The sequence below is a fragment of the Vulpes lagopus genome, chromosome 6 (assembly GCF_018345385.1).
Source record: "Vulpes lagopus strain Blue_001 chromosome 6, ASM1834538v1, whole genome shotgun sequence".
NCBI lineage: Eukaryota > Metazoa > Chordata > Mammalia > Carnivora > Canidae > Vulpes > Vulpes lagopus.
The window spans coordinates 89,492,888-89,515,807 of NC_054829.1; the positions used below are offsets into that span (position 1 = coordinate 89,492,888).

At 34.1% G+C, this 22,920-nt stretch overlaps 1 protein-coding gene and 1 non-coding gene across 6 annotated transcripts in view; one reads left to right on the forward strand and one right to left on the reverse strand.

The window, feature by feature from the left end:
* Nucleotides 1-22,920, forward strand: part of CCSER1 (coiled-coil serine rich protein 1) — an 880,050-nt gene that overhangs the window by 428,941 nt on the left and 428,189 nt on the right. The window lies entirely within an intron of this gene.
* On the reverse strand, nt 2,556-2,693 carry LOC121494126. The gene has a single exon (XR_005988753.1). It is a non-coding gene; the product is annotated as a U4 spliceosomal RNA (small nuclear RNA).

Genomic DNA, 22,920 nt, shown 5'->3' on the forward strand with positions numbered 1-22,920 from the left:
AAAACATATTGATCTGCTTTGGTATATTGTAGTGTTAAAAGATATCCTATTAATACTTATTTTGATATTACTTATATTGGTTAAGATTATTAATTTACCCATAATAAGCAAGCAACAAATAAAGCAGCTGCTTTTATTTCTTTAGGCACCAAAATACAGTTTATACCCCATCAATTCATAGTTCATAAAGACACCAAATTTTGTTCCATGTTCGCTTGTCTTCATGCATCTCTTAGAAATTACCCCCATTATAAAGCTTCTTAATAAGCATCTTCTTTTTGCTGACACATGTAAGACTATGGACTAAATGAAGTATAATTATTTGTTTGTTTTAACAAGGCAAAAATGAAATATTTTACCTGAGCAGAGTTTGATCGAACCTGGTATTTTCACTCCTGTATCAGTACTGATATATTCTAAAGCAAAATGGCTAGTAATTTTGATAAATCAATATTTCTTGTTCATCTAAAATGAATGCTTCAGCTATTTAGCTTGTTGATGATGATTTATTAATAGACTTAGTGTTAGATACTTAATATGAAACATTATCTCTATGAATTTCAATAATACTATAGTAAATCTACAAAATTACAAGCCAGGAAATAGATTAAATGTACTTTTAAACAGTAAACTATAAATATTGTTTAATATAATGTCATATGAACCAGAGAAATAAATTAAAGTTTTCCTAAATTTGTAAGGAGTTATAAGCATTATGAGGATACGAATAATATCTATTTCTTACTATGTACTAGAATTTAACAGAATTCCTGTTGCATAAAAGATTCTCAATAAATATATGAATTATAAACACCTAAATATATTAAAAATGGTATGATGGTAAAGCATCTTTGAACAAAATAGAATACGATATTGGGGCGCCTGAATGACTCAGTTGCTTAAGCTCCCAACTCCTGATTTCTGCCTCGGTTATTATCTCAGGGTCTTGAAATCCAGCCATGCATAAGGCTCCAAGCTCATTTTAGGACTCTCTCTCTCCCTCTGCCTCCTCCCCAGAGCACCCACCCCTCCCCACCCCAGCTTGTGCTTGCTTTCTCTCATTCTCTTAAAAAAACAAAAAACAATACCATCTTTAGTGTTTTCGAGGATATAATTTAAACAAATTATTTTGCCAAAACTGCAACTATAAAGTAAAATATGATATAGTAATTTCCCTCTCCTAATACCATAAACTTGCAATGTTTACGAATGTTTTGCTCCTTTCTTAAGCAGGAATATGGAGAGAGAAGCTGAAAGTATCCTATGTAACCTTTTGAGATATTTTTATATCGAAAATTTAAAAACCTTGATTGCACCATTTTTTCCCAAACTGTTACCTATCTTCCTTCTTTAACTTTTTCTCTATCTATTGCTCTATGGTTCATCAATTTCTCCTTATTTCTTTTACTTTTTACCTGCTCTCTTATTAAATTCTGTGATTCAATTTAGCCACCAGTTGTCAGCAATAGCCCAGACATTCTGTTAACATATGCAGTTACATCATTGCAATAAATACCTGATCTGAACTTCAAATGTACCCTCAATGCTACATAAAACTTTTTAAATCTAATTACTTTTCTCTCTTTCACCTTAAAGAATAATACAAGTATTTTCTCTTCTTGAATTCACTACTATATTCCTTCTCATTTTTAACCCGTATATGTTTAGAGATGTTTTCATCTACTGTGTCATTAATGAATAGTTTAGCACGGTATGTAATTTTTATTTTTCTGGAGAGATTTGTCCAGTCTCTTTCCTGGAAGTAGGCAGGCTGATTTGGCTCCCTTATTAATGTTAATTCTGTTCTGCATGACGTTAGATTTATAACTTCTTCCACTATGCTATCAGTTCCCACTCCTGTATCAGCTTTTCCTTTTTCCTTCTTTATCTTATTTTGTTTCTTTTAATCCTTTTAGGCTAGCATCTTTTTAATTATTTTTTGCAATCACTTCAGCAGCATTTTATCTATTCTTCATATTTAATAAAAAAGCCTATTTTTTTAAAAAAAATTATGCTTTATTATAGTAACTCTTTTCTATGTCACTTAAATATCATTAGATGGATTTGAGCAAAGTTTGGAGAAAATAATATCCTCTAGTCATTGATAATCTTATCTGTGCCTTTTACTGTAAGATAATTTTTTTTAAGGCTTTATTTATTTATTCATGAGAGACACACAGAGAGAGGCAAAGACGTAGGCAGACGGAAAAACAGGCTCCCTGTAGAACCCTGATGCAGGACTCGATCCCAGGAACCCAGGATCATAACCTGAGCCAAAGGCAGATGCTCAACCACTGAGCAACCCAGGTGCTCCTAAGAGAACTCTTTATATATAATCTCATTTAATTGTCCCAATAAAACTTTAATTGATCATATTTTCATTGAGAAGGCAACAAAACTGAAACTCTGAAAGATGTTACTTATCCATTTTCACAAAATGAAAACAAAAAGACAAATGTCCTATATGCCAGGACTACTTGATTAAAAGTTGAAGAGTTTTGTTTTTCTAAAATATTCTACTTGTTTTAGGAAAATTTGATGGAAATTTCTTGATGCTATTATGAGAAATAGTAACTAACAATTTCTTTCATTTTACTATATACATCTGAAATTTCATGACTTACACTTTCAATTAGCAATAATCGTGCCTTGGATAAACCTCATTGGCTACAATACTGCCACTGCGCAAAGCTACACTTTAATGTTATGTAATGAGCTTACAGTTTCTCTAATAATATTACTGCTGTCAATAACAATGTTACTATTTATTAACATTGAAGCTGTGTATTATCAAAACTCTTAATATTTACAAAACAAGGAAGTACAACGATATGTAGATGGAGAATTGACTTTGAGTTTGGTAAAATATAGGTTAGACTTGTTAGTTTTATAAATAACATAATATCTGAGACTAGATACTCCCTTTTACAACATGTGAAGAAAATATTTTGAAGACTTAAGAGGTAATATAGGTAGATTGTTGTGTTAGTTTTTTTTTTTATTGCTTCCATAATAAATTAGCACAAAGTTAGTGGTTTAAACCAATACCAGTTAGGTTGACTAGGATTAAGATGTCGTCAACAAGTTTGTTCTCTTTTCTGGAAGTTTTAGGAAAAAATCCATTCCTTGCCTTTTCTGGCCTCTAGAGGCCACTTACATTTTTTTGGCTTATGGCCTTCTCCCTCTATCTTCAAAGCCATCAAAGGCAGATTGAGTCCTTGTCATGTTACATGACCTTGGCCCTTTCTTTGCCCTTCTCCACATTTGAGAACTCATGGGATTACATTGGATCCACCTGGATAATCCAGGATTAATCTCCCATCTCAAGGTCAGGTGATTACAACTTTAATTGCATTGACAATCTTAACTTGATTTTGTCATGTTGCATAATATATTCACAAGTCTCAAGTATTGGGATATGGACATCTTTGGGGAGGGGAGGAGCATTGTTTGCTGACCACAAGTATCAGAAAATTCCTGACATAGACTATCAATAAATGGAACCTATTACTATTTATTGAACAAAAATTTATTAAATCCTAATTTCATATCTTCTATCTAGATTTCCATTAATTGTCTAATTCACAGGAACCCTGGAGGTAGGCAAGACAGGTATTACTCTAGCTTTACAACATTGGTTGTAAATTGATTTAAAACATTGGTACTAGTGATAGGGGAATGCAAACCATCGTCTCTTGTATTTACTTTGAGTGCTTATGAAAGTTATAAATATTATGTTTTCTATAGGTATTTGTTTAATAAATGGGAAGTTAAAAAAAATAAATGGGAAGTTAATTGACTAAGGTCATCTTGACTACTAAAAATGCTTTATATTCTTAAAATCTAAGACTAAAGAAAAATTCGGTAATTATTATTTTCAGTGTTAAACAGAAAATTAAACTTTATACATGTAAAGTTTTTCAGACTGTCATTTTTAATAATGAAATAGAGGTACTCAATATTTTCAAAGGCTTAGTTTGCCTGTGTTTAATGCAGGCCCAACAGGTCTGCTAATATTCTCTCAATGAACATAGTCATTTTAAGCAATGCAGGGGTAACAACTCTACTGTTTTCTGATCTAACAATTTTACTTTTTCCTATGGGAGCAATTCTAAAAATTGACAGAGTGGCAAGGACAAAAATCTACTTACCAATGGCATACAATCACTTCTTTGTTTCAGAGTTGGGTTTCTTGATCTCATTAATAGCCCAAAATTGCATGACAGGCTTTTCCATTTAGACAATTAACATATTAATATACTTCATGTGGTATCCATCTGCTCATATATAATTTTTCAGAAAGATTATCCATACCTCCTTGCATTCATGTCCCATAGCTATTTTAAAAAGCAACACATAATTACTAAATGTTATAAAATATTAATATATAGCACCTGGGGAAGTTATGGGCTTTCAGAAATGAAAAATTACAGGCAGATCTTTTTGTAAATCTCTAAAACTTAGATATTAAGGGATAGTATTAGAGTAATTCATTTCCCAACTCACTTCCTCCCATACTTGAACTTTTTGTGCAATTTGGAAAATCAAGAGTTTTTGTGGGTACTGGAGGGTAACTTCATTCATAAGAATGGAGGATTTAAAAAGAAAAAGATGAGTTAAATCTTATGTTTCTGTAAATTGGATTATTATACAAGTCTTTTGTCTTCTTCCTCTTTTGTCAGTTCACAGCAAAAATGCACACTTAGTAATAAAAAATAAAAACAAAGAAAAAAGTCACAGCCATTTTTAAAAGATAATTTTATATAGAAATAAAATCAGGTTTCTTTGTACTTCACATTTCTCGTTTATTAGAATGCAGAGGATGTGGAAGTATATGTTTTTCATAATATATAAGTAAATATAAATACACAAGCATAATTGTGCCACTGAATATTGTAAATGATACCACCTATGTAGTTAATGGACTCTATCTGGAGCTGAACTAGTTCATATCAGTTTCAGTTTTTCTTACTTACCATGTGACCAGAGGGACATTATTTAACCTTTCTGTACATTGATTTCCTGAAGTATAAAATTTGAAGTGTTGTCAACCAGAGAAATTCACCTAAGCCTCATGTCCAGAGTTTTTATTGCAGGTCAGTTACTTAGCTATATAGGCCTGTGTGACTGACTTCATACACTCAGACTCCACCACCACCTCCCTGACCCCCCCACCCCCACTTCAAGAGCACAAAACAAGTATTTGCTATGAATCGTGTTAGTTTAAATATCTGACCAACCTGGTATTATGCAGCCCCAGGCTTCAGGCAGACAAAAATACTCTTATCAGACAGAATATTTTAAGGGCTCAGAATTCACTTCCCAGGATCTGGCCAGGTGCCAGTCTTAAAGATATGCCTTTTTATGGGGAATGTGCAGGGTTTGAACAACACAGACCTGCTGAGTTAACACTTTCCTTCACAACCCCCCTGAGTAAACTTCTCAACTCTTTACGCTGAATTTTTTTTCAAAAATAGTCAAGAACAAAGGCACATATACTTTCTTTTCTTTTCTTTTCTTTTCTTTTCTTTTCTTTTCTTTTCTTTTCTTTTCTTTTCTTTTCTCTTTTCTTTTCTTTTCTTTTTTTCTTTTCTTTTCTTTTCTTTTCTTTTCTTTTCTTTCTTTTTTCTTTTCTTTCTTTCTTTCTTTCTTTCTTTCTTTCTTTCTTTCTTTCTTTCTTTCTTTCTTTCTTCTTTTTTTTGAGTGATGAGATCAACACAGATATTTTCTAAAAAAAGTTTAAATTGCTGTTACTGCATATAATACATTTTAGCCTCTATTGGTGAAAACTGTTCAAGTATGTTTCTTTCACTTAAAACATGCATTTGATTTTAAAAAAATAAGATTTAGAACAGGATACGTTACTGAAGCTAATATTACACTGAATGTTAACTAATTGGAATTTAAATAAAAACTTGAAAATAAATAAATAAATACATACATACATACATACATACTTGAAAAAAAACTAAAAAATGAATAAATAAATAAAATGAAGGGCCCACGTGGTTCAGTCAGTTAAGTGTTCAACTCTTGATTTTGGCTTAGGTTATGACCTCAGGGTCATGAGATTGAGCCCCACCTCAGGCTCCAAAATGGGCATGGGGCCTGCCTCCTGAAGATTCTCTCCTTCTCCTTCTATCCCTCCCTACCCACTCACACTTTCTCTCTCTCTCTCAAAACAACAAAATAAAACCCCCCCAAAACCAAAAACAAAACCCAAGATACTTTGCTTAACAAAATCCTTGAAATCCAGAATTCAAAAGTCAGTTCTGATTAATTATTTACTTCATTCACAAAGAGTTAACTAGAAAGTCCTTTTCATTTATGCCTTTTTACCAAAAAGATCTCTAAAATATTTTAGAATTATTTTTACCTGCAAAAATCTGCTTTAATACCATATACAATAAATTACATTATATTTTCTCTCCATAAAGATTAATTCAAACACTGAAAAATACGAAACAAAAATGGGTTAATGAATACATAGTAGTATATATAATTTAATCTAAAAATCTATATTATAGATTTGTAGCACCTCAAAATTACTATCTATTAATTCTATCATTAGAATATATGGATGAATTGGTACTAACCTACAAAGAAAATGTTTAAAGGTAACTCTTGAAACACTTTAGTATGAGCACATGTGGAAGATAAATTCTAATCTTTCATTCAAGGAAAAGTTGAATTTTAGAAGTCCAGTTCGTGCTTCATTTTTGTTGGGGGACATTCGTTGGGAAATTGAAAGATGGGTATCATTGTGAGACAGTAAGGGAAGACCTGGTTCAGATGTGTTTGGTCTGGTTCCAGTTGATTCAAGTTCATTAAGGAAAGATATTGTTAAGAACAACAACAAATATGCAGTAGGTGTGTGTGAAGTACATGTATTATGTGGTTCCATATAATTAGTACCTAAAGAATTGTCAAGAGGCAGCAGGGTGGCTCAGTTGGCTGAGCAGCTGCCTTTGGCTAGATCGTGATCTGAATCCTGAAATGGAGCCCCTGTCAGAGTGGGCTCCCTGCTCAGCGGGAGTCTGCTTCTCCCTCTGCCCCTCCCCCTGCTCATGTTCTCACACTCTCTTTCTCTCTCTCTCAAGTAAATAAATAAAATCTTAAAAATTGTCAAATTATTTTGGGGAAAGTTCCTTTAGGGAAAAAAAACTTAGGTTTTGATAACAGAAAATATGTGTCCCATGTCTGCCTCCTGCTCTCAGTGTGATATTGATCAAAGTATTTATTTACTCTTCGTGACCAAAGTTTTTTACACCTTAGTTTTCTCATCTGTTATTTGAGTTGAGTTTTGGTAAGGAAGCTTAAGGTTTTTTGTTGCTGTTGTTGTTGTTGTTGTTGTTGTTTGTTTAATTAGGCTCCACATCCATCAAAGCAGGACCCAAACTCAGGTCCTTGAGATCAAGACCTGAGCTGACATCAAGAGTCAGACACCTGGCCAACTGAGCCACCCAGGCACCCCTATGAGGCTTAGTTTAGGTAGAGAAAGTCATGCCTCGGTTTGGATCTAAACTATCAGCCCTGAAAAAAAAAATAAAATGAACAAACAAACAGTCAGTCCTGGAACTTACAAATGCCTTGGCATGTTTGCCTTGCCTGACAATTGGTCAGGGCACGCCTGCATAAAGTACATTTGCATGGGGACTAATTGATCTTCTATGTGAGAACTCCTTGTTCATTAAAAAGGCAAAAAAGCTTCATCTTACTGTGAAGTCTTGGTGTTTGGGGGAATTAGTGATTCTTTGGGAAATTTTGGTAGAAGTGGCAGTGATTTTTCACGTGTATAGTCATGCTTTGGCAGCATCTGAAGGGTGGATATTACCATATAGAGGATGGTTGATACATTTCCTGAGCCGAGCAGTTTTTCGCAGTTTTATGTTTTGTTTTGTTTTTCTGTATATAGGAATCCCAAAGATTACCTTAAAAATGTGGGAGAAGAGGAATTTGTTGAATCTAGGTTTCTATATTAGCATAGTAGTTGGTAAAGTATGAGAATACAATTACTAGTCCTCATGATTAGTATAAAATTGAAATTACAATATGACTCTAAAAGCAAATATGACTCTAAAAGCAATTTATAAACCATCAAATGCTAAATAATGTTAAAATTACCATTATTTACCAGTTGATTAATATGAACATACAATCGAACACAGGTTCTACAGAAGAGCCTTTCCATCAGATGTCAGGGAAACTCTCAATGACAGGATTTTTCCTCATTCTGTTCCCTTTGCTATGAACCACCTGATCTGATAACTGTAACTCAACTTTGGCAATAGTTCCTAGGAGACATACATATTTAAAGCTATTCTTTCAAGTATTATTATGTTGATGGTAATGTTCACACTTTAAGACATCAAGAGCAAAGTGGAAAATTGATCCAATTATTTGGTTAATTCATGCTTGAGACAAAGTACAACTTTCTGCATAGTCTATGAAAAATTGACTAATATTACAAATTCACTACTTTTAACTCTTAAATTTCCTAGATTCATATGCTGATAATTAATCTTCTAAACAATCCTCATTAATTCATTAATTGCCTTTTTTATTTCTTAGATTGTTTTGTCTATAGTGAATTTATTTTTCACTGTGATTAGTAGATTTTATTTTTCTTTCTTGTGCCTCACCATTAATCCTAACTACTACACCTCCTGTACTTGGTGTTTTTTATTCAGTTTATTATATTCTTTCACATTTTTATGATTCACAAATATGTTATTTGGACAAAATACCTTTTTATAGATATATAAAGGAAAATATACTTTCTATCACATGTGGTAAAATGTTAACCCATGTTTTACTGATAGGTTGAACCTTTAAATATTTTTTTTTATTGTTGGGAAATATCCTTAGTATTGATTTTCAACTAAGCTTGTCTCTATCTCAAAGGTCACAATTATCTACTGAGAACACTTTGTGTGTGTGTATTTGCGCATGCGTGCACCCACATGCGCATGCATATGCTTTTCTAGCACATCTGTTTCTAGTTTCAGGTAAATACAAGAGGTTAAAAGCAAACCACGGACGAAAGTATTCAAGGTGAACATTTGAAAATGAATATCATAGCAGAGTCTTATAAGTGTTAAATAAAAACATCTTAGGAATAAAATGTAACTCATGTTCTCTTAGAAATATGTAACCATTTACTTTTAATTAGAACATATTCTTTTCATCATCAGTGCCCAATAATATAAACATACAACTTGAGGAAAAAATGTATCAATATTATATTTATTCCGATTAAGCCAATTTTTTAAAAGATTTTATTTATTTATTTATGAGAGACAGAGAGAAGGCAGAGACATAGGCAGAGGGAGAAGTAGGCTCCCTACAGACTGTGGGACTCAATCCCGATTCCAGAACTTGAGGATCAGGCCCTGAGCCAATGGCAGAAGCTCAACTCTTGAGCCACCCAGGTGTCCCCAATTAAGCCAAATGTTACTGGTATGCAGAATTCTAAGATGGTCTCCAAGATTCCTACCTCCTGTCTATATACATTATAATCCCTAGGACTGTGTATAATTAGGCTAATTCATAAGGAAAAGGCATTTTGTATTAATATTCTAAGTCATTGACTTTTTTAAGTTTTTATTTAAATTCCAGTTAGTTAACATAGAGTACAATATTAATTTCAGGTGTGCAAAATAGTGATTCAGCATTTCCATATAGCATCCAGTGCTCATCACAATAAGTACACTCCTAATCCCCATCACCCATTTTACCCATCCTCCACACACCTCCCTTTTGGTAATCTTCAATTTGTTCTCCATAATTAAGAGACTATTTCTTGATTGTCTCTCATTTTTTCCCTTTGCTTGTTTCTTTTGTTTCTTAAATTTCACATATGAGTAAAATCATAAGATCTTTGTTTTTCCTGACTGACTTATTTTCTTAGCATAATACTCCCTAGCACTACCCCTGTCCTTGCAAATGGCAAGATTTATTTATTTTTATGGCTAATATTCCAGTATGTGTGTGTGTGTGTGTGTGTGTGTGTGCACGTTTGTGTATACACAGTATATATTCCTTATCCATTCATTTATCATTTGATAGACACTTGGCTGTTTCCATAATTTGGCTATTGTAGATAACGCTGACATAAACCTTAGGGTGCATGTATTCCTTTGAGTTAGTATTTTTGTATTCTTTGGGCAAATACCTAGTAGTACAATTGCTAGATCATGGAGTAGTTCTATTTAACTTCTTGAGGGACCTTCGTACTGTTTCCCACAGTGTCTGCTCCCGTTTGCATTTCCAACAGCAGTGTAAAAGCAGACTCCCCAGCAGAGCACAGAGTCTTAACTTGGAGCTCGATCTCACAACTCCAAAGTCATGACTTGAGTTGAAACCAAAAGTCAGACACTCAACTGACTGAGCCATCCAAGCTCCACTTCTGCACATTTTTAATTGGGTTTTTTTTTGGTTTTGGGTGTTGAGTTTTAGAAGTTCTTTATATATTTTGGATACTAACCCTTTATTATATGTGTACCTTGCAAATATTCTTTCCCATTCCATAGGTTGCTTTTTAGTTTTGTTGATTGTTTCTTTCACTGTGCAGGAGCATTTTCCTTTGATGAAATCTCAATTGTTTATTTTTACTTTTGTTCCCCTTGCCTCAGGAGACATATCTAGAAAGCAGTTCCTATAGGCAATGTCAAAGAAGTTACTGTCTGTGCTCTCTACTAAGATTTTAATGGTTTCAGGTCTCACATTTAGGTCTTTGATTCATTTCAAATTTATTTTTGTGTACGGTGTAAGAAAGTGGTCCAGTTTCATTCTTTTGCATGTTCCTGTCCTGTTTTCCCAACACCATTAGTTGTATAGACTGTTGTTTTTCCATAGGGTATTCTTTCCTGCTTTGTTGAAGATTGGCTATATAGTTATGGGTTTGTTTCTGGGTTTTCTATCCTTTTCCCTTGATCTCTGTGTCTGTTTTTGTGCCAGTATGACACAGTTTCCATTACTACAGCTTTGTAATATAACTTGAAGTCCAGAATTATGAGGCCTCCAGCTTTGCTTTGCATTTCCAAGATGGCTTTGGCTATTTGGGGTCTTTTGTCATTCCATAAAAATTTTAGGATTGTTCTAGTTTTATGAACAATAGTGTTGGTCTCTTGATAGAGATTGCATTAAATGTGTAGATTGTTTGGGGTATTATAGGCATTTTAACAATATTTGGTCTTCCAAACCATGAACATGGAAAGTCTTTACACTTTTCTGTGTCATCTTTGGTTTCTTTCATCAGCATTTTATAGTTTTCAAAGTATAAGTCTTTAAACTTTTTTGATAGGTTTACTCCTAGGTATCTTTAAAAAAAAAGATTTTATTCACTTACACACGGGGTGGGGAGAGACATAGTCAGAGGGAGAAGCAGGCTCCCTGTGGGAAGCCTGATGCAGGACTCAATCCCAGAATCTTGGGATCATGACCTGAGCGAAAGGCAGATGCTCAACCATTGAGCCACTCAGGCATCCTGTATGAGTACTATTTTGAACCACCCTTGCAACCCAGGAATACAATTCCACTTGATTGCAGTACATGATTTTTTTTTATCGTACTGATGAATTCAGTTTGTTGATATTCTATTGTTCGCATCTATATTCATCAGGATATTGGCTTGTAATTCTGTTATTAAGTGGTATCTTTATCTGGTTTGGTATCAGGGTAATTAATGCTGGCCTCATAGAATGACTTTGGAAATTCTCCTTCCTCCTCTATGTTTTAGAATAGTTTGAGAAGAATATGTATTAACTCTTCTTTAAATATTTTGTAGAATTTGTCTATAAAGCCATCTAGTGTTGGACTTTTGTTGGTTTAGAGTTTTATGATTAGTGACTCAATTTCGTATGGGTTATCAGTCTGTTCAAGTTTTCTGTTTTGTCTTGGCAGTTTATATTTTTCTAGGAATTTATCCATTTCTTCCCAGCTGTCTAATTTGTTGGCATATATTTTTCCATAATATTCTCTTATATTTGTTTGTATTTCTGTGGTATTGGTCATTAGTTCTCCTCTCCATTTGTGATTTAAATTATTTGTGTTCTCTCTCTCTCTCTCTCTCGATGGTACTAGCTAGAGACTAAAAAACTATCATTTTTTTTTAATTTATTCATTTGAGAGAGAGAGAGAGAGAGAGAGAGAGAGAGAGAGAATAAGCAGGGATAGGATTAGAGGGAGAAGGAGGAACAGACTTCACACTGAGCAGGGTTGTCCAATGCGGAGCTCCATACCAGGACCTCAGGATCATGATCTGAGCCAAAGGCAGACAGTTAACTGACTGAGCCCCCAAGACACCCTGAAGTTTATCAATTTTATTAATATTTTCAATGAACCAGCTCTTGGTCTCATTGATCTGTTCTATTATTTTGTTTGTTTCTTTAGTTTCTGTTCTAATCTTTGTGATTTCCTTCAGCTGCTGTTAGGCTTCATTTGTTGTAATATTTCTGGGTCCTTGAGGTGTAACATTAGGTGATTTATTTGAGATTTTTCTTGCTTCTTGATATAGGCCTCTATTGCTATATACTTCCCTCTTAGGACCACTTTTCCTACATCCCAAAGGCTTTTGACTGCTGTGTTTTCATTTTTATTTGTTTCCATGTATTTTTTTTTTTAATTTCTTTTTTGGCTTCCTGGTTGCCCATTCACTGTTTAGTAGGATATTATTTAACCTCCATTATTTGTGGTCTTTTAGGATTTTTTTCTTGTGGCTGATTTCTAGTTTCATAGTACTGTATTCCAAAAAGATGCATGATATTACTTCAGTCTTTTTTTATTTGTTGATTCCTGTTTTCTGACCTAATATGTGATCTATTCTGGAGAATGTCCCATGTGCTTTTGAAAAGAATGTAGATTTTGCTGTTTTAGGGTGGAATGTTCTGAATATATCTGTTAAGTCCATATGGTAATTCAAAACCATTGTTTCCTTGTTGATTTTTGTTTAGGTGATCTGTCTACTGATATAAGTGGGGTGTTAAAATCCCCTACTATTATTGTATTGTTATCAATGAGTTCCTTTATATTTGTTTTGAATTATTTTATGTATTTGGGTGCTCCCCTGTTGGGTGCATATACATTTACAATTATTATAACTTTTTTGGTCCCCTTTATCAATGTATAGTGTCTTTTTTTTGTCTCTATAGTCTTTATTTTATTTTTATTTTTATTTATTTATTTATTTATTTTTATAGTCTTTATTTTAAAATTTAGTATTGCTATCCTGGCTTTCTTTTGGCATTCATTTGCATGATAAATGTTTCTCCATCCTATTATTTTCAATCTGCATGTGTTTTGTGATCTGAAATGAGTGTCTTCTAGGCAGCATGGATTTTATTTTTTTATTCATTCTAATACCCTATGTCTCTTTATTGGAGCATTAAGTCCATTTGCATTTGGAGTGATTATTGATACATATGTATTTATTGCCATTTTCTTACTTGTTTCATCATTGTTTCTAGAGATTTTCTCTCATCCTTTTTCGTTTTTGTCATTTCTGGTCTCTCATTTCCACTCAAAGAGTCTCCTTTAATATTTTGTGCAAAGCTGGTTTAGTAGTCTTGATCTTCTTTAGTTTTTGATTGTCTGGGAAACTCTGTCTCTGCTTCTCTTCTGAATGATAGCTTTGCTGCATAGAGTATTTTTGGCTGCTGATTTTTCTCATTCAGCACTTTGAATTTATCCTTGCCACTCCTTTCTGGTTTGCCATATTTTAGTTAAAAAATCTCTTGCTAGCCCTATGGGTTTTTCTCTGTAAGTTAAGGACCTTTTTGTTTTGTCACTTTATAAGATTTTTTCTTTATCACTATATTTTGCCAATTTAGTTATAGTATATCTTGGTATGGATGTGTTTTTTATTTTGATGGTAGTTCTCTGTGCTTCCTGGGTCTGGATGTCTATTTCCTTCCTCCGATTGGAAAGTTTTCAGCTTTTGTTTCTCCAAATAATTTTTCTGCCCCCTTTCTCTTCTTCTTCTGGAACTCCTATAGTATGAATGTTAATGCATTTGATGGAGTTACTGAGTTCCCTAAATCTATTCTCATGTTTGGGCACCTGGGTGGGAGAGTTGGTTAGGCATCTGCCTTCAGCTCATGTCATGATTCCTGGGTCTTGAGATTGAGCCCCACGACAGGCTTCCTGCTCAGTGGGGAGTCTCCTTCTCCCTGTCCCTCTGCTTCCTGCTCCCCCTGCTTGCTCTCTCTCTCTCTCTCTCTCTCTGTGTCAAATAAAGTAAAAAAAAAAAAATCTATTCTCATGTTGTGTAATTGTTTGTTCTCTCTTTTGTTCAGCTTCATTACCTTCCATTATTTTGTCTTCTAGGTGACTAACTCATTCCTCTGCTTCTGCCTACTATTCATTGCATCAAGTATGTTTCTAATCTCATTTAATGCACTCATCATTTCTGATTCTTTTTAATTCTTTTATCTCTGTTATAAGACCCTATATCAGAGTCTTCCTGATGTGTTCTATTCTTTTCTCAAGCCCATTGAGAATCTTTATGATTGTTGCTTTAAATTCTCCTTCAGGCATGTTGCCTATATATGTTTCACTCAGATCTCTGGCGATGGCCTTATCTTGTTTTTTTCATTGAGGATAAATTCCTCCATATTGGCATTTTATCTAAGTCTTGCCTTCTTTTCTGTGTTAGAAAAGCCAGTTTTGTCTCCTGCTCATGAGAGTAATGGCCTTGTGAAGAAGAGGTCATGTAGTGCCTGGGGTTTGGTGCCTCAGAGTATCTCTGGTGTTTGCTGTGTGAGTTCTGCTGTTGTGTTTTGGTTGCTCTGTCAACCAAAAGGCTCTCCTTGCCTGCTGTGGGCAGTGTTTGGTCCCTGGCTGGCCTGAATGTGGTGAGTTTTAACTAGGAGTGTTCTGGTCTGCTTGCGAAATGAGTCAAAACCTCCTCCACCACAACTGAGGCCCTGCAGAACTCTCTGTCAGGAGATGTGTGGGCAGGGATTTGTGCTAGTCTTTTATGGGGAGGGTCCACTAAGCTGAGACTGAGACAAGCTTGACTGAGAAGGGAAGTTCCACTGGAACACATCAGGGTAGGAATTGATGTAAGCAAGCTAGGCAGGCATTGTAGACAGTACATCCCCCAGGTGGCTCTGTGTTTATGCTGAGGAGTGGAGAAGCGAAATGGTGCTGGCTAGCTCCTTTGTTTCTGGAGACGTGTCTCCATGAATGCTGCCTCTCAGGGACACACTCTGAGAAGAGCAAATAATTCCCCCATTGTGTGTCCCAGATGCTTTTCATATTGCTGTTTCCACGCTGTCTTATCCCAGGTTGAATACCTGTTTTCTCCCAGGAGCAAGGCAGTTACTTTCAGGTCTATCTCATCCAAGTCTACTGACCTTTAACCTCCAGGCTTTAAGCCCTGTTGTTTGCAGGAACTCATGAAATTCAGCCATGCTCATTTTCCATGCCAGTGGATTTTGGGAAACATTCTGCTCATCCATCTGTGTTCCTCTTTCTCTCTCACCCTTCCCTGCAACCATGATTCCCTCGTCTTCACAGCTCTCACAGTCTGTTTCTTCCCTAAACCACATCTCTGTACTTCCTGTCATCTTCCATGTGGCCTTATCTTTCCCTTTGGTTGTGGAGAGAACCAGAGTCAATTAGTCTTCAAGTCAATTTCTGCGGTATTAAGGATGATATCATAGTTACCTAGTTGTGTTCCTGGGACAAAGTGAACCTAGGGTTTTCCTCCTGCACTGCCATCTTCCTCTCTCCTATGTTTTGACCTTTAAATAGTGCACTTATTCAGATTCTCTTGATGCAATCATGGAAGACTTTCAACTTCTAGTCTAAAGGTTAGAGAAGGATGAACTCAGAGATACCAAGCATGGGAAGGATTTGGCCTTCCTGTTTGGCTTAAAGATGAGGGACATTATGAGGCAGAATGACAGTAGGCTCTAGTTGCCTGTTTCCAGTTGAGAATCAGTAAGGAAATGAGGACTTCGTTATTTCAGTCAACGAAGCTTGACTTCGTTAAGTTCAGCAAGGAACTTAACTCTCCCTACAGAATGAACATGTCAGTGCTTAGGAGTGATTTTTTTTTTCTTTTACTCAAGAAACTTCAGAAAAGAACTAGCTAATACTTTGATTTCATCTTTGTAATACTGCAAGCAGAACCCAAGTGCTATATGACAGACTTCTGACCAATGAAATTGTTACTAAAAAAAATGAGTGTTTAAGTTGCTATATTTGGGGTGACTTGTTTTGCAGCATTAAAAAGCTAATACAGTTAATGTAAATTTATCCAAGGAAATATGCCATGTAACATAGTATTTAATAACAGATTTCAATATAAAATTAAAAATCATCCAGTCAATTACAATTAAATAATATATCAAACAATGAAGTATATATGTATTTAGCCATATTTTAACTTGATTTTTATATAAACTATAAAATGGATTGTGAAAAGATTCTTTAAACTAATACAAAATCCTCTATGTAGTAAAACTCACCCAAATTTGTTCAGCATTATAATTGAAACTTGATTAATATAAAATTACTTTTGTAAAATGCAGAGTGGGATTGCCTTGATGTAAAAACCAAAATAACAAAAATGACAAGAAAAGCTTTTTTTTTTTAATTTTTATTTATTTATGATAGTCACAGAGAGAGAGAGAGGCAGAGACACAGGCAGAGGGAGAAGCAGGCTCCATCCACCAGGAGCCCGACGCGGGATTTGATCCCGGGTCTCCAGGATCGCGCCCTGGGCCAAAGGCAGGCGCTAAACCGCTGCGCCACCCAGGGATCCCCTAGAAAAGCTTTTAAAATATGCTTGTTTCTTACTAAAACATGTTTCAACACATTCTAAAATGCTCTCTTATTCTTATAAATCTAAACAATTAATGTTATATTAAGAACTATAATTGGGATCCCTGGGTGGCTCCGCCTGGCACTGGGTATCACTGAGCTGTCCCTGCCTAGGAACCACTGAAGGACCATCTGAGTGGAATTATTTATTGTGCCTCTTTACAAGAGCTCTTTTTAAAAAAGGAAAGTCCGTACCAAAGGCTGGGAGGGACCACGCCATTAAGCATGATGCCGCGCATAGCACAACCACTACCTGTGCCCAGGTGTGGGAGGATGTCACTGCCGAGAGCCAGGCTTGCCAGCCTGAGAGAAAGGAGCTGCCACCATCATGCAGAACAGGCAGGAGAGAGAAGAAAGGGAAACCAAACACCACAGAACATCTGTCCAATTATGCACAGTGTGTTGTAATAACCTCAGAAATACAAGCCATCTTGTTCACCTGTAACTCAAATACCACTTTGCTGCAAAAGATTTTGAGAAGACTTCTTTTGGTGGGAAGCTCCGGTTTAGTGCCTGACTTCAGCACAGGGCGTGGTCCTGGGGTCCCCAGATTGAGTCCCATGTCGGGCTCCCTGCATGCTCCCTGCCTGCTTTCCCCTCTGCCTGTGTCTCTGCCTCTCTCTGTCTCTCATGAATAAATAAACAAAACCTTTTAAAAAAGAACCATAATTAATAATTCTATTACTTGAATTTTAAAAAGTATATCTTATATTATCAATATAGAATTTTGTTGCTGTGTGGAATTACTTTTCTTCCATTTAGTACTGACTAATAAAGCTTAAACATGTTTCAGAAATAGTAGTCAAAGTAACAGTAAGGGTGTTTGACTAATAACATTAATGTCAAAGCAATGATTTTTCAGCCCTATTGCTATATTTACATACATCTCAGTAGCATATTAATTTCCAACTATAATTTTGAGTATTAATATTAATGTTAAAAATAACTATTATTTCTAAGCTTAACTCTGTCAGATGCAGTACTAAATACATTATCTCATTTAAGCCTCATAAAAACATCATGTCAATTATTTTCTTTTATTATCCCATTTTATAAAAGAGAAAAAATTTAAAAACTCATTGAGTGATGTTAATATAGATGTTCCAATTTATCAGAAATATTAATTCCCAGAAAATAAGTATTCGTAAATAGTAATTTTTAAAACAGTTCCATTCCAATTTGCTAAAGTATAATTTTCAAAAAGTTGAAACTTGACCATCATATAAATATAAAATAAACAATGGTTTTATTCAACTAATTAATTAATGAGAGAATCAGGAGATGCTAAAACTGGTTTATAGGAGAGTTTGATGAGCTGGGATTTTTGTAGTCCATCAGGGAATACTGAAATAAGTTTCCTAATGGATACCGAACTACTTAATATCCTATAGGGCAATAGCTGTAAGATTTAAGGTTATTCTCTCTCCTAGACAGAAATCCCATCTATAATGGATAACATTACTCTAGATTGCTGTGGACAGTAAAAATTTACATTGCTCTTAGAGAAGAATCATTTTCATTGCTAACAATTTTCCACAATTAATTTCACAAGTTATTTATGGATAAATTTCATGAAATCAAGAAGCTTTCCTGGAACCATATAAATATTGCTTCTACAGTGGTGTAATAGGCAGAATAATGGCCCCTAAATGATGTCCATATCCTCATCCCTGGTACCTATGAGTATGTTACCATACATAGCAAAAGGGACATTGTGAATGTGATTATGTTTAAGGAATTTAAGATAGAGACCCTGGATTACCTGGTTATGCCTGATGCAGTTGCAAGGTTGCTTAAAAGTGGAATAGGGCTGTGAAAGAAGAGTCAGCGCCCGAATGAAGCAATATGAGGAGGACTCGTACCTTCATTGCTGATTTTGAAAATGGAAGGGGCCATGAGCCAAGAAATGCAGGGAGCTTCCAGACGCTGGAAAAGGCAAGGCAAGAGATTCTTCCCTACAGTCACCAGAAAAGAACCTAGCCCAGCCAAAACCTTGATTTCAGCCCTGTGAGATCCATGCCAGACTTCGAATTACAGAATTCTAAAATTATGTTTGTTTAATTTTAAGCCACCAAGTCTGTGGTCATTTGTTAACAACAACAACATAAGACTAATACAAATGCCTAACATAAAGTATATGCTTAATAATTGTCTGCTGAGTGGATAAACTAGTCAATGGTTAAATAAATGTAACTTGTTCAGGACACATAGCTACTAAGTAATGGATCCTTGATCAAGCCATTTGTTCCTGCCCCCACAATCTGTGGTTTTATCTGCTAAGTTTCTCAGTTTCTTATGCAATCATAATAGTATTATTTTATTTCCTGAGATTGTTCTTTACTGAAGAATAACACGTAAAAATATGTAGAAAACCATGGATTCTCAAGCATTCATTCTAATAAACAGATGGTTTGTAGTCAATATTATTGTCAATTGTCTATTGCTTAGAAAACAGAAAAACAATATTTAGAATCTTTGGTAATTATAGTTTTCTTTGTACTCTGTGAGAATAAAGCTAATGATACTAATATGGACACTATTACCATACTATAATGCATATATTTCCTGTATTTTCATAGATGTATTTTAATTATTCCATCAGAAAATTCTAGTTTGGGGATGTCTGGATGGCTTAGTTAAGCGTCCAACTCTTGATTTAGGCTCAGGTAATGATCTCAGGGTCATGAGATTGAGTCCTGCCTTAGGCTCCACACTGCTTAAGATTCTTTCTCTCCTTCTCCGTCTCCCCTCCCCAGCCACTCACATTCTCTCCCTCTCTCTGGAAAGAAAAAAAAAAATCTTTTAGACTTTGAAATAAAATTCTGCTGTTGAGAACTTAAGTGCCTTAGGTTTTAAGATTCATTCTCCAAGTAATTTTCTACTTTGAAAAAGGATTTTTGTTTTTTCAATTTCATAACCTTCAATCTGGAACAAAATAGTAAATATTTTAAAGAAGTAAAATTTATACATGTTTTCTTACAATAAAACCATGCTCTAGAATTTTATACACAAATGTGTTAGATATTCTAAAATATCACTTATTAATAGTACCTAAAAATAAACCTGTTTCTTTACCACATAATACTTTAAGATTTTAATTATTTTAGAGTATATTTGTTAATAATTTTCTAATTAATAATAAAACATGGGGTGATTAGCAATACCTAATTAGAATTTTTTGTTAAAAATGACAAATATTGAATTTTTTCATTTATTGCTTGTGGACAGAAAATCACAAGAAATTTATAAAAGTTTAACTTAAGGTTATAATTTTGTGAGCTTGAACTGAATTAATTAAGAGCGAATTTATAATGCCAAATCATATTGCTTTTTTCTCTCTCTTCTTATAGGATTAAGTTCCTTAAAAGAAAGATACATCCTTTATTCCTAATTCACTGGCTGTTGCATAGTAAATATTTAAAAAAATGTTTGTGAAATTTATGAATAATATAGTACATGAAAAGGGAACTTTTTAAAAATTTTTAAGAGAACTTTTCTGCTATTCATAATTATTTTTTAATAGTTCTGAATACATTAAATCAAATAGATTTTTAAAAAAATATTTATTTATTTATTCATGAGAGACAAGAGAGAAAGGCAGAGACATAGGCAGACGGAGAAGCAGGCTCCCTGCAAGGAGCCCAATGCAGGACTTAATCCCAGGACTCTGGATCACAACCTGAGCTGAAGTCAGTTGCTCAACCGCTGAGTGACCCAGGCGTCCCAAATCAAATAGATATTTAGACACTCATTTTTACATGTAGTCTACCTATTATAAAGGATTAACAAAGGATGAACATATGTGATAACAGAAAATTTAATCTTAAGGACATTGTAAAATTTTTTGATACATAAACATATAAATGTAAAGAAAAATATCCAAAAAGAAATATGATGCTTTTCTGAGTTGCAATCAAATTCAGAATGAGGTATTGGAGTCAGTTGGGTATGAGTCTTAGAAAGAAATGACTGGCCTACAAATGAGAAACTTTATCATTGTATTCTAATACTATTGAACTAGAAAACAGTCTTTAGTCTTGATGTAGATTGTAATCTACTAAGGATTGGTATGATAAGGCAAATATGCCAGTCACTAAGATATAAGAACAGTGTGCAAAACAGTAGCAATGTACAGAGATATGAAAGTCAAGGGGAGAAAGTATTCAGTTGAGTAGACTAGGAAAGCATTTATTACAACTAAAATAGAAGTCAGAGTGGGAATTTAGTATGAAAGATTTGTTGCAATTATTGAGTGAGGAAGAATAGATGATGAGATCAAGGAGAATAATCCTAGTATAGTACTAATCCTAGTATAGTACTACACCTCCAGAAAATGACTTAATTTTCTACTTTACTATAAATTTTGAGGTTATCCAATAGAAAGTAGTTCAAAATTTTCTTCTCATCACTTCAAATATGTTTCTTTATATTTTTCATGTTTCTTTTTCACATTTGCTTTGCTTCTAACTCTGGGATAAACCTTTCTTGTTGAGAATAATCTGTCCAATTCTAGGCTTGTCCTTTCCTACCTTATTTTTTATCTTCCTTCCTGATTACTTTTTTCCTATCTTTTTCACATTTGGTTTTTACTGGATTCTTTTATCTTTGATCCAGACTCAACACTTGGGAATCATTTTGCCAGGTTTTTCAGGTAAAATGACTGAATTGTTCCAATCCAAGTGATTTTGATTCACTTTCACAGTGGCTGTCATCTTCATTCCTTTATATTCATTCATACTACCACTACTTAATATCAGGCCTTTTGTCTCACATCTGATCTCTAGCAATAACCTCGTAACTGGCATCTTTTGCTTTACATATTTATTCCCTTTTCTTTCTTTCTTTTTTTAAAATTTATTCCCTTTTCTGTAGCCAGGTTACTCATTTTAGAACACACCTTCATTTGTATTGCTTTGTATTGCTTTGTTAAGCAAAAAATTTCAATAACTCCCTAATGAATGGAGTATTAACATTTAATTGGGTCAGGAGTTTTTTGTAATCTATTTTTCTCCAGGTGTCAATAATGAGTCTTCAAGGTTCAGAATAAAGTGCTGTGTTCTTATTTAATTCTCCTTTTCAATCCATAGACAAAAACAAATGTGATTGCTCTCTTTCTAAATTTCTAAAGGTAATTGCTCTGAAACACCCTAATTACTATTATCCAAACTGCCACTAGCATTTATCATTTACCTCCTTAAGTTGTAATATCTAAAGGGCGAAGATTACAATGGGTGTATATATTCATACTACTAAAATAGCACCTTACACACTGTTGGTATTTAATAAACATTAATTCTAAGGTTTAGTTTAAGACTTTACTTATCTTCAGGATTCCTGCATTTGCTTAAGAGTTTCTTTACTATGGGGCACCTGAGTGACTCAGTTGGTTACAGCTTCTACCTTTATCCCAGGGTCCTAAGATGGAGCCCTGCTCAGGCTCCCTGCTTCTCTCTCTACCTCTCCCCCCTACTTGTGCTCTCTCTCTCTCTCAAGTAAATATAATCTTTTTTAAAAAGTTCCTTTACTATGTTTTCTATCACATGTTGAAAATTAAAAGATAGTATATGCATTACTGTCCTCAGTGGCATGTGTGTGTTTGTATTTCTTCTTTTTTTAATCTATAGATGTGTTAAATTGAAAAGGAGTTCCATGTACCAAGAATAAGGTAATGATGGTAATTAAGACATTATTTAAAATATGACAGATACTTTATTTGAAGACTTAGATTTTAATAGCTTTATAAAAAAATCTAAAGAAAAACACAGCACTAATAATATAGTAGAAATTGACATATTTGTTAAATTCTGAAAACTTTCAGATATATCACATTATGAAAATTAAAATATTGATCTATTCTTACTTTAATTAAAATTACAGTATTGCTATTCCTGAGTTCATCATGTAAAACCCTGCATGTTTCTGCTATTATTCATCAAGTATCCAATAATGACAAGCTGTAAAGAAATATAGTCAAAGTTTTTTTTTATCTTTATAACATATTGTGTAGCCTATTTCAGTGTTCTAAAAAATATTATTATACACTATTTAAACTAGAAAGTTCCTATAAAAAATCAGGAAATATAGTGGAAA